Raw genomic sequence first — 11,131 nt, 5'->3', positions numbered from 1 at the left:
GGGTCAATTCTGGAGTAAAAGTTACTGTTCATAGGGCGGCAGTTCAGCGCCTCGAGATCCTCAGTTTATAAGGCGCTTGATAAATCTAACTTGTTGCCGAGGCTGTCAGACCATACCACTTTCCTCGGGGCGGGGTGGAAGGCTCTTAGGACAGCATCTGTACCCGGCTGGGGGAGACACTTTGCATTCTTTCAGGTGGTACCCAGCTTGTGGTGCCTATAAGCTGTGGAGAACGGGATACGACACGCACTCCCGCTCGCCGCCTCTCACACCAGGCAGGTACTGCGTGGATGCTGACAGGCGTGGGGTAACCTTCCTGCACCGGTGCTCCGAGGCTCCCTGCTGTTGCAGTGGGTGGTATCCATCCACGGACGGGGGAAGGAGGGGAGACAAGGAGCGAGGAGGGGGTGGGGGGAGAGGAGAGCGTGTGGGCTGGCTCTGTGTACCTCAGATGCAGAAGGGTCTGCGGTGCCGCTGACTGGTCGCCTCTGGGAGAGGACACGGGCTGCATGGAGCGCGGCATGAGATGGGAGATGCAGGGATGGTCCAGGGTGCCAGGGTGAGGAGGAGGAGGTGGCCGCGGAGGGATCTCGGGCCCTGAACTCCTCATCCCACCCGAGGAGCTGCTGCCAGCAGCCAAGAGGTAAGAGGGGGAGAAACCTGTTGGCAACGAAGAGGGAGGGAAATAGGGGGTGGGAAACGGGGGGCGGTGGAGGGAGTGGGCATTGTTGTCTCTTTCATAGAGCGATGCGGAGTCAGAAAATTGGAGAGATGTGCAAAAATAAAAAACGGGAAAGAAGAAAAGGCAACAAGAAATATGGAACGGGCATAAACGGGATAAAGGAACGAAATTGTATCTTTGGGTTGTAAAATTGCAATGTTCGCAGCACTTTCACACGCAACGCACGTCAATTAACAGCTACAAACTGATACTGGATATTCAAGAAAAACAATTAGAAAGGACGTGTTAATTCTTAATTGTGGAAAAAAGACTTGTGAAATGGCAAACTCCTTGCACTTTGACTTGACAGACTCTGGAATAGGGGGACGCGTGTTTTGACGATGCCAAGCTTCGTCTTTTCATAACCTAGAAGGAAGCGGAGGTGGGTTTCCATTTAGATCCGTATTCTTTCTTAATTATTGTGCACATCTAATTAGAGAATTCGTCTTGGTTTTATATTGTGTCTCTGGCGCCACCTCCTGGTAGAATCGATACATAACACTGGCGTACTGTTCGACATTAGTTGTTGTGAATGATCGAATTTACGACTAGTGGGGCAATATCAAAATGAGTGACAAAGGCAGTATGCACAGACATGTAATGGAGCCCAGTCTGAGGCTCTGGTATTTGTCACCGATTAATGTTTCCTGGGTTGGCTTTCAGGGGTCGATGTTTGTAGTGTTTGAGGGTATTTTTGGTGATGTTGTTACATACACCCTTGAGTCTGATATGTAGCTCCCTTTTTTAGGTTTGGTGGACATAATTGTATAAAATGACAAATATGTCAGTTATTGATCTTTAAAAGCAAATTCAATCTGAGACAGTTGCTATGTGCAGCTGTTGGGTATCAGCACAAGAAAAATGTGGTTCTAAGATGTGACATTAGGCGTCAGTGTGTCCTGGCATTAAGGGCCCGATGACGAGTGAGTCGGTTAATTCCGACGCATGCGTAAACCCAACTACAAGTTCGAAGGTATTTGGGGGCATATTATCAAGAAACGGCATTAAAATGATCACCGCTTTAGCTTTTGCAGGTCTGACCTGCTGAAATATTATCGAATGAACTAAGGGGCATATTATCAAGCACGGCGTTAAAATTATCGCCGCTTTAACGGCAGGAAACTGCTGCTAAAGCGGCGATAATGGGCTTGATAATATGCCCTTGAGAATTCCCATAGAAGCCCATGTTCTGGTGTCAACATGGGCTTCTATTGGAATTCTGTGCGGCATATTATCAAGCCCATTATCGCCGCTTTAGCGGCAGTTTCCTGCCATTAAAGAGGCGATAATTTTAACGCCGTGCTTGATAATATGCCCCTTAGTTCATTCGATAATTATTGGAAGCATTAAACACCTCAACCATTGTTACATTTCGGCAGGTCAGACCTGCAAAAGCATACGGTATTTGCGTTAAAGACCAAAATCTGCATTTTATTCCCCACAAACTTGTGATAGGTGTAATTTATTGTTCCCGATGAATACCGTACCCTGCCGTATCGTTATTTATCTGGTGCGATAAACAACACCTAAATTTGCAACCAGGCCCGTAGTTCGTGGCACATTAAGGTGCAAATTCATCCTTGGTGTGCCATCAGCATGGGTGAGGAGCTTTCAGATGTTCAAATCACATTTAGGTGCAACATCATTTTGTGGGTGCAAAATCAGATTTAGGTGCAAGACCAGTTTTTGATGAAAAGTCACCCTTGGTGCAAAATAAAGAGCTTTGTGAGGAAGCATTTAGGAGTAAAATCACATATAGGTGCAAAATCACCCTTGGTGCAACATCAAAAGGAGTGTACAAACTTTTATAGGAGTCTTAATGACATTTGGTGCACAATCATGTCTAAATGCCTCATCAACAGGATTGTGGAAGCAAGAGTTGCCATGACTCCACGATGAAGCCAAATGGATCTGTATGGTATGAGTCAACAGGTCATTTCATGTGTGGAAGTAACAAACAAAGAACCAGAACATATGGGGTTAATTCCAAGTAATGAGATTAAATCTAATTCAATAGACTCAATGAATATAAGCCCAACTGTTTTCCAATATAAGGTAATTGCAAAATAGAGTGCATGAGACAGTAATCTGTGATTTCCAAACAAGGTAGAACTATGGTATGCCGACGAATTTCACGGGCTAAGCCCTGAACGCCACAAAATGGTTTCTGTTGAAGAAACAGACCAGTAGATGTACAGAAAAGAAAATATTGGCCTTCAGCTGCTATGCAGCAGATATGTGTTGCAGTGGCATAGCTAGACCTTTTGCCGCCCGTGACTGTCCTTGCTTTTGCCGCCTGGCAGCCGCGGGTAAAGTCGGGGAGATGCTTGTGATTCCTGCGTTGGCCACACCGCGACGGCCGCAGGTAATGGCAGTGGAGGAGGCTGCCGCCCCAAAACTCGTGCTGCCTGGGGCAGGAAACAGCGTTTACAACGCTGCGCGGTCGTTACTACAACCGCGTTGTTAGTACGCAATACCGTTGCATCACAAGTCATTACAACGACTTGCAGTAGGGGGCGCACTGGTATTGGATTTAAAATCCGACACCTTCCCTGCTGTTACGCAAACTGGAGTAGGAATAGTAAATAGCACAATTCCTAAGTCCAGTGCGTCCCCTACTGCAAGTCATTGTAATGACTTGCGATGTAATGGTATTGCATACTAACAACGCCGTCGTTGTAACGACCGTGTTTTAATGGCATGTGATCAAATCGAATGCATTGTAAATAACTAGATTTGCCGGGGGCGGATCCCCCCCGCTACGCCACTGATATGTTGCACACCCAGCTCTAACGGCCTTGTTATAATGAGCTCCACTAAAGTGAAACACGTCAAGAGATGGCTTTATGAACATGATGAAAATAACAATAGATGCTTTGTACGAATATTAGCAATCAAGGCTTATCATTGTGAAGAAACTGCAACTATGCATAGAACTTTGGTCAACCAGTGTCAGAAATGTCTTCCATGAAGATTTGGAAAGGCACCAGAAATGAATGCATTTGCAAGAGATTGCTTGGCTTAGTGTGCGGAGAAGAATACATCTATTTCACTTGCAAGACTGCCGCAGCTGTTGGTGCGATACAGTGCATTTGGAAATGTTTATGAAAGGAATGTTTTCAGCCTCGCAGCATCACACCAGGCGAATATGTTATGATGTGAGCATTAACAGAGGAACCTGCCTAAAATAATAGTCTGATCTATTTACACCTATCTCTATCTCTATCTCCATCTATCTGCCTATGACAGTGAAAGCGGGCTTGCATGCACATCGAATGTCATAGTCTTTTTTTCTCACATCGATCCATACTATTAACAAGCATAAGATCTCTACGTGATATTATCAAAGATAGGAGACCAAATGCATGTACATAAAAAAATCTTTTAAACAGAATTGAGCACAATATTAATAAATATATTCAGGCAGGTGCGGTCCATGCAGGTAACAGCGGTGGGGCGGTGGGGCCGTGTAAGGGGGGATTCCGAGGGACGATGCCGAGGGAAAATTAATTATTTATTTCATTTTCCCTTTCCATCGTCCCTCGGAATCCCCCCTTACACGGCCCCACCGCCCGACCGCTGCTACCTGCACGAACCGCGGCTGCATTCCGGTTAAACATCCAAATTATCGGTTGTGCCCGGTGTTTGTGACTATCTCAGCCCATTAGTGGATGTCATAAGTAGCAAGAGGACTATGAGCCTTTGTCTTTGTGCTCCGTAACAAAACTGCATATATGGTAGATGCTAGTCATTTATTTTTATTGGTGGTATCATGGCAATTACATCATTTATGTATAATACAATCACGATTTACTATTATCCTATATGCAGTTTCTTCAGATGTGTGCATGTGTTGTGCTAAAAAATATTCAATATTAAGGTGCTACTCGAGGAAAACGACTATTATCCTAGGACACTGATATGATATTAACCTAACAATAGTGGGCCTGGAGTGCAGCTTCCCCTTGCTGAAGGATTTTGTGCATTTATGAATTATGCAGCACCTGCCCACGTGGCATCTGTGTCCCAGGTGGCTGAGTCCCATGATTGTAGAAGAAAGGATTGTTGCATTCATATTTGACACATATATACACAGATGAAGATGGCCTCTGTCTCCTGATATTGCTGGACCTCTCAGCTGCCTTCAATGCAGTCAACCAATCCACCCTCATACGCACCCTCAAGTTTTGGATGGGATTCCCCAGCAATGTCCCTCACTGGTTCTGCTCCTACCTTTCAAACCAACGCACATTTGTTCACATGGGCACCCCAAGAACTGCTGTCCAAGACCTTTCAAACTTGCATCTGGATGGTGGAATTGTCCTTCATCATGGCCTCCCAGACTCCACACTGGTACCCCTTGGGGTATCTTACACACCTCAGCACATTTCATCCTGGGCCTGAAGAAATGCGATCACATCACACGCATCCTGATAGAACTCCATTGGCTCCCCTTGCCGGCCCGCACCATCTTCAAAACCCGCAGCATCATTTACAAAGCCATCACAACCAGCACCCTCACTTATCTTGCAGACAAGCTCCCCATCTCTTGTGGTACTCTGCCCCCACACAGCCAGGACACCATCAGATTGCAGATGTGTACAAAAAAAGAAAAAAAAAGTTAAAAGGACTTTTCCATCAATGCATCCAGAATCTGGAACAACATCCCGGTATCAATCAGGTCCACCACAATGCTGCTCCAATGCAGGAAAGTGTTTTTAAAGAACATTACATCACAATGCATTAACCAGCCACAGCCCAGCTTACTATCCTATTACTTGCTGACTTTTAGCTTGCATGTGTGTATTTTTGTGTGTGTATGTGCATCACACAGTGGTGTTTGCCACTGTGTAGCCATAGGAAATGCGTTTTTTGTTTTGTTAATACATTTGGTGCCATTTGGAAAATCTTCTGGGAATGTTCCCAAAAATGTTTACTCACCATAGCTCATTCCTAAAGAGTTTTCGGGTGATCCTTCAAGAAGGGGCCAACAAAGGGTGGAGGGGGCGTGTTTTTGTTTATTTGGTGTACATCCATTCAGCTGTTGGTGTAAATCCATTCAGCTGTTTTTGAGAAATCCATGTTTAAAGAGTGCTCTGGGTAGTCATGAAGGGGTTTGAAAGATAGTGATATCTGAGCTGTCGATGTCCAGTTATGCTCTGGTTGGCCATTTTACAGGGGGTTAGTCGATTCCTGATTGGCTGGTCACATCCTGACCCATATGCCGGTGCAGCCATTACTGAAATCAGAGACATGGTGCCCGTGTCCTCAAAATGAATTGAAATATAAAGGGGGCAAGGTGAGCACACCCTGAACCCATGGGGTTTTTGTGGTGGGGGAACCAAAGAGAACCTCACTTGACTGCTGGCCACAACATGGACAACATTTGAGGCAGAAATTACAGAACTCGGGGACATGGTTCCCACTAAAATGCAAATGCATGCCAGGTTTTGGACACAAAAAGAGCACATATACAGTGTGAAAACAGATTTTAGTCACAGTGTAAACCATTTGTTGGTGGTAGCACCCTAATTTTAGGAACGGTAGTGTGTTCTACGGTGATTTTAGCCTGTGAAAAATGCTGACCCTCTGCTGGGATTTGATGATCTATCATTGAAAGAAAACTGTTTTCTCTCATGACTTTCTCATTGAGGTTATGAAAGGTGCTTCCTAAGCTATAGAATTAGAGCACACTGTCCATAAGTTCACACTTTCTTCCTCCGCCATCTGAGAATAAAGTCTGATATTCTGAGTAAAATATGTACTTCCAACAGGAGCAGAAGTCTGAAAATTGACTCCATAATGTTGTACTGCAGCTTCCCGCAGTGTTCCAACGAACTAGAGAGTTAAGATTCTGTAAACAAGATAAAACTGTGGCACACCTGAAGCAATTTTGAGGGAACCATAGCTGTAAAGCTTAAAGCATTACAGTCAGAAATGAACAAGAGGGAGGTTGTTTTGTCATAGAAATTAAGGTTAGAGCTCTAGAAAGCTAAAATGAGGACACAGTTTCTATGAGTTCCCAAATATCTGTTTCATCCACGTCAGTAAAACATTCTGACATGCAGACTGAAAAACGTACTTTATGAACTGAAGCAGCCTGTTATTAAATTCCCATGTGATCAACTGCAGCTTTAACACAAAGTTCTAATGAACAACTAGAGTGCTAACAATCTGTATTTATGACAGAAATGTGGCACAACTGAATACCATCTTGATGGAATCAAAGCTGTAAAACTGAAAGCATTTCTTACAGATCATAATTCAGTAAATGAAAAAACTGCGGGTTTTCTTTTTATCATAGAAATTATAGAGCTTTAAAAAAATTAAAATAAGGTCACAATGTCAGTGGGTTCTCAAATATCTTGCTCACCGATTTCAGTAAAACATTCTGGCACTCACATTTTCTAGAAAACAAAACAGTGAGGAATCTGAGGAGACTGCATAGCACATTTGCGAGTTTTAGCAGCAACATGCACTTTAAGAACAATGTAGATATATATAAACACAATCAATTTGTGTTTAATTGCTTTTCTAAAAAATACAAGATCGGTTGCTTAGCTGCAGAAATCCTACGCTCTTAGAAGTGATAGACTTAGCATGTAGCATAGATCGCTCTCTGCTTTGGATAAAAGCCGCAGCCGCTGATCTAGGCCCTTCAGACATCAGTAGCTCTGCATCCTCTTGCATCCTGTCAAATCACTCCCATCCACTTTTAATTTTCTCTCCACTGTTCCCTGCATCTCTCCGCTCTTCTTCTATGACTAATCTCTCCTCTATCTTTCTATTCTGTTACTTCTGAGCTTTTACCAAATAGTTTTCAACTCCATCCCCACTTTCTCTTCCCATTTCCATATATTTCCATTCTCCCAATCTCTCCACTCTCCTCTATCTTCCTTACTGCCTCTATCTCTCGACCCTTTAAATTGCTCTTTCCTGCTTCTTCCCTCTCTTCCCTTTATCCCTGCTTTACTCTATCACTTTCTCTCTCCAGTACATTTGGCCACCCTCCCCTGTATACTTCTATACTGTCCCATTTCTCTAAATTCTCTCAATCCTTCCTTGTATCTCTCCAGGTTCTTTTCTATATCCCTGGCATCTCTCCTTCCGTTAATTAACAATCCGCTCCCCAGAATCATTCCAATCACCTCATTATTTCTTTATTCTTTGCTGCACCTGTTTTCTCCCTTGTATCTCCATCTTCCCTCTTGTTTTTCCCTCTATATCTCTCCAGCCACATTAATCAATTCTCCACTCTTCCATGCCTCTCTCTTCTCTACATTGCAATCTCTCTATTCCCCCCACATCTTTCCCTTGCTCCCTGAACCTCTCACCTTTCCTTCATTTTCACTCACTTCTCAGTGACTGATGTTTCTGAAACACGGTCTCGGACACTACAAAATAAAATGGTGCATGAGGGCTTGCCTGTGGGCCTTTTATTGGAACCCGATACACCTCACAAGTGTAAGAATTCATAAACTGCCCATTGTGCTTCAAAGTGACCCACCGAAGGACATAGACAAAGCAGAAGAAATGTCAGAGGTCTCAAGTTTCCCAGGTCCACAAGGACCTCAACGGGTCCAGGGTTTGCTTTGCATTCAGGATTTGTCATCCTGTTTATCCCATCATCAAAATGGGACTATAAGGTCCAGAATTCAAAGCACAAAACCTTGACTGGAAGAGATAGTCAGGTGAGTTTCCCTTCTCAGAATACTACTAGCCCAAGCTTTCCATTTACTCAAAACAACGCCACGGGTGAGTCTCCTTTCTCCCGGTCACTAGTGCAAACAGGGCCGTCTTAACAGTATTATAGGCCCCTGGGCAAAGCAGTGCCCAGGGCCCTGCCCCCACAACCACTCATAGGAATAACAAGTATTGGCATAGCCAATAGGTCTCGCCTTTGGGACCTTATAAGTGTTTAGCCATGCAACAGTTGCATAACTAAATATTTATAAGGTCCCAAAAGCGAGACCTATTGGCTATGCAAAGCGGCTGTGCGGCCGCGAAAGTGAAAGTAACCGCGGTAAACCGCGCCGAGCACGCCCTCGCACATGCACTGCAGCTCTAGGCTGGCCTGGTAGCACTTTTTGGAGCCCTCTCAATAAGTCTCGCCAGACCAGCGCATGCGCTGGGTCAGGCGAGAATTAAAAACGTTTAACGAAAAATGTGTGTTAAATTCTGGTCTGCATGGGGCACCTATGCTCATGGGGCCCTTGGGCAACTGCCCAGCGTGCCCATGCCTTAAGACGGCACTGAGTGGGTTCCAATCATACAGAGGCCCCAGTACAGAGCTTTCCATCACCACACACCAGCACACTACACACGCTTCTCATCCCTTGACAGTGACACGAGTTCTCAGTGTTCCACCTCTGAGATTCCTATGTTTCCCCAATGACACCATCAGCGATATTCATGGACCCAGGGCCTCATCTTCTGTCATCAAAACAAGAGCCAGACTGCACAGTCATATGGCAGTGTTTAAGAACGAGACTGCTGTCCCCACAGGCGCGGGGACATCCTGAGAGAAACAGAGGGAAGGGGTCGGGGAAGCTGGGCAGAGAGGGGTGACAGGGGGAGGGACAGACATCATTTGGTACAGTGACAGAGAAATGAAGAGGCACAGAGCAGGACAGGGACAGAAAAAGGGACATGGATTGCACGGGGGAGAGTAGGTTAGATGTACAGGCAGGTACAGACAGATCGGGAGATTGAGGTGATAGGTATCGATAGATACAAATTGATAGACAGATATAGCTAGATAGAAACATAGGTATATATTGAGATAAAAAGCCAAAAATAGACAGATAGATAGATGCAGATAAGTAGAGATATATAGGTATAGACAGAACATAGATTGGTATGAGTAGGTGTAAATAGATACACATTTATAGGAATAGATAGATATAGATAGGTAAATAGATTTAATATAGGTAGGAAGGTATAGAGAGGTGAAGAGAGACAGAAATATGTGAAGTGTCGTATAGATAGATAGCTATAGTCTAGATAGATAGGTATAGAAAGAAATACATAAATATAGATAGATATGTATAGCTATGTATAGATTGATAGGTATATAAAGACAGATATAAATAGGTTGTTTACATGCAAACTAAAAAGCTTCACTCACAGTGCCGTTTTTGTAGCTATCAAACAGGTCTGGCGTCAGCCAAGAACTATTGCTTATACAAAAATTATATGCATAGTATCATTAATAACTGAGGCTTTCAACCAGCCATCTTCATCCATTGGTTTGTTGTTGTGTTACTCACATTTTTCTCCCGCCTTCTGCAACATACAACATGGGTCAGCCCACTCCAGCCTCCAGTACCTTCACTGTGAGCGATGGCATGCTTCCCTTTCAGAACGAGCACCTCCACACACAGAAAGCAGCTGAGTCAGTTCCAGGGATTACAAAATCAATCAATATGTGTTTCTTAAAAGTAAAAAATATTTTTGCTTTTAGGCATTGCTTTTTCATACACTTTCAATGACCCCAGCTTTAACATTTTACAAAGGCCATTGACAAAACAAAGTAAACATTGACAAAGTCAAAAAGTTGGCAGTCAAAGTCAGATGTGTTGGCCTTACCAATGCTTGTTTTCATGTGGTTTATATGATCTGGCTGCTCCTGCGTCTGCCTCAGGCCCGTTTTGGTCTTTATAACTGCCCCTCCAGTCTCCTACGCCCAACCCCTTCATCCCACAACCCCCCCACCCACCCACCCACTCCCCTGCCCAGCGTAAACATAGGGCAGCCCGGTCCCAAGCACTCTTCAAAAAATTGTGATTGCGGCCTGATAAGCATACACAAACCTGTAAGAAAGGATGGGCTCTCTAGCCTTCTGGTCCCCGGTGCAACAGCACCGGCTGCACCGCTGATATTTACGCCTTTGATAAGATGTGCCGTTAACTTTTGTAATGGTAACACTCGGTGCATACAAGATTTAAAATTGTGAAAACTGTAGCAAAGATAATATATTATTTCGTTGCCGGTCTTTTTGAACCACTGGCCTACACATGAGAGGCTCTGTAGTTTTTTGACACTCTACTAAGTCAGCCAGTCTCTGGAAATGGAACACACCTTCTGGACATTGGAACTGTCCAGATAAAGGCCGGTCACTGATTAGAGTGAATGGCAGGAGGGGACTTTCCATGTCTCTTTCCCTGGGACTCTGAGGGACTTTACATGCGGTGCTTTCCTGGTCGGAGATATCTCAGTTAGAGAGAGTCCTGGTTAGTTTTGCTTCCTTCATCAATAAAAGTGAAAGCCTTTCCTTGTTTACTTGCCTCAACCAGCCTCGCCAATCTGTGTAATTGTTCAAGATCCGATTGAAGAATGTTTGTTACCCCCCGCCCCCCCCCCAGCTTTTTCCAGTTAATCTTTAAAAGGTGCCATTGCTCCACAGCCCCT

General features: G+C 44.4%; 1 protein-coding gene across 7 annotated transcripts in view; it reads left to right on the top strand.

Annotated features, from left to right (window-relative positions):
• Nucleotides 1-244: 244 nt before the first annotated feature.
• Nucleotides 245-11,131, top strand: part of SLC29A4 (solute carrier family 29 member 4) — a 183,656-nt gene continuing 172,769 nt past the window's right edge. For 2 of the 7 annotated variants that reach the window (XM_085629178.1, XM_085629175.1), the window contains exon 1: nt 450-643. The gene's annotated coding sequence lies outside the window, so the exon portion shown is untranslated. Of the gene's footprint in view, nt 644-11,131 lie in introns of all 7 variants that reach the window. The other 5 variants (XM_085629179.1, XM_085629172.1, XM_085629173.1 and 2 more) reach the window with 5 other exon arrangements.

The sequence above is a fragment of the Triturus cristatus genome, chromosome 10 (genome assembly GCF_964204655.1).
Source record: "Triturus cristatus chromosome 10, aTriCri1.1, whole genome shotgun sequence".
NCBI lineage: Eukaryota > Metazoa > Chordata > Amphibia > Caudata > Salamandridae > Triturus > Triturus cristatus.
Note: the sequence above shows the minus strand (reverse complement) of the source record. Positions and strands in the feature narration are given on the sequence as shown.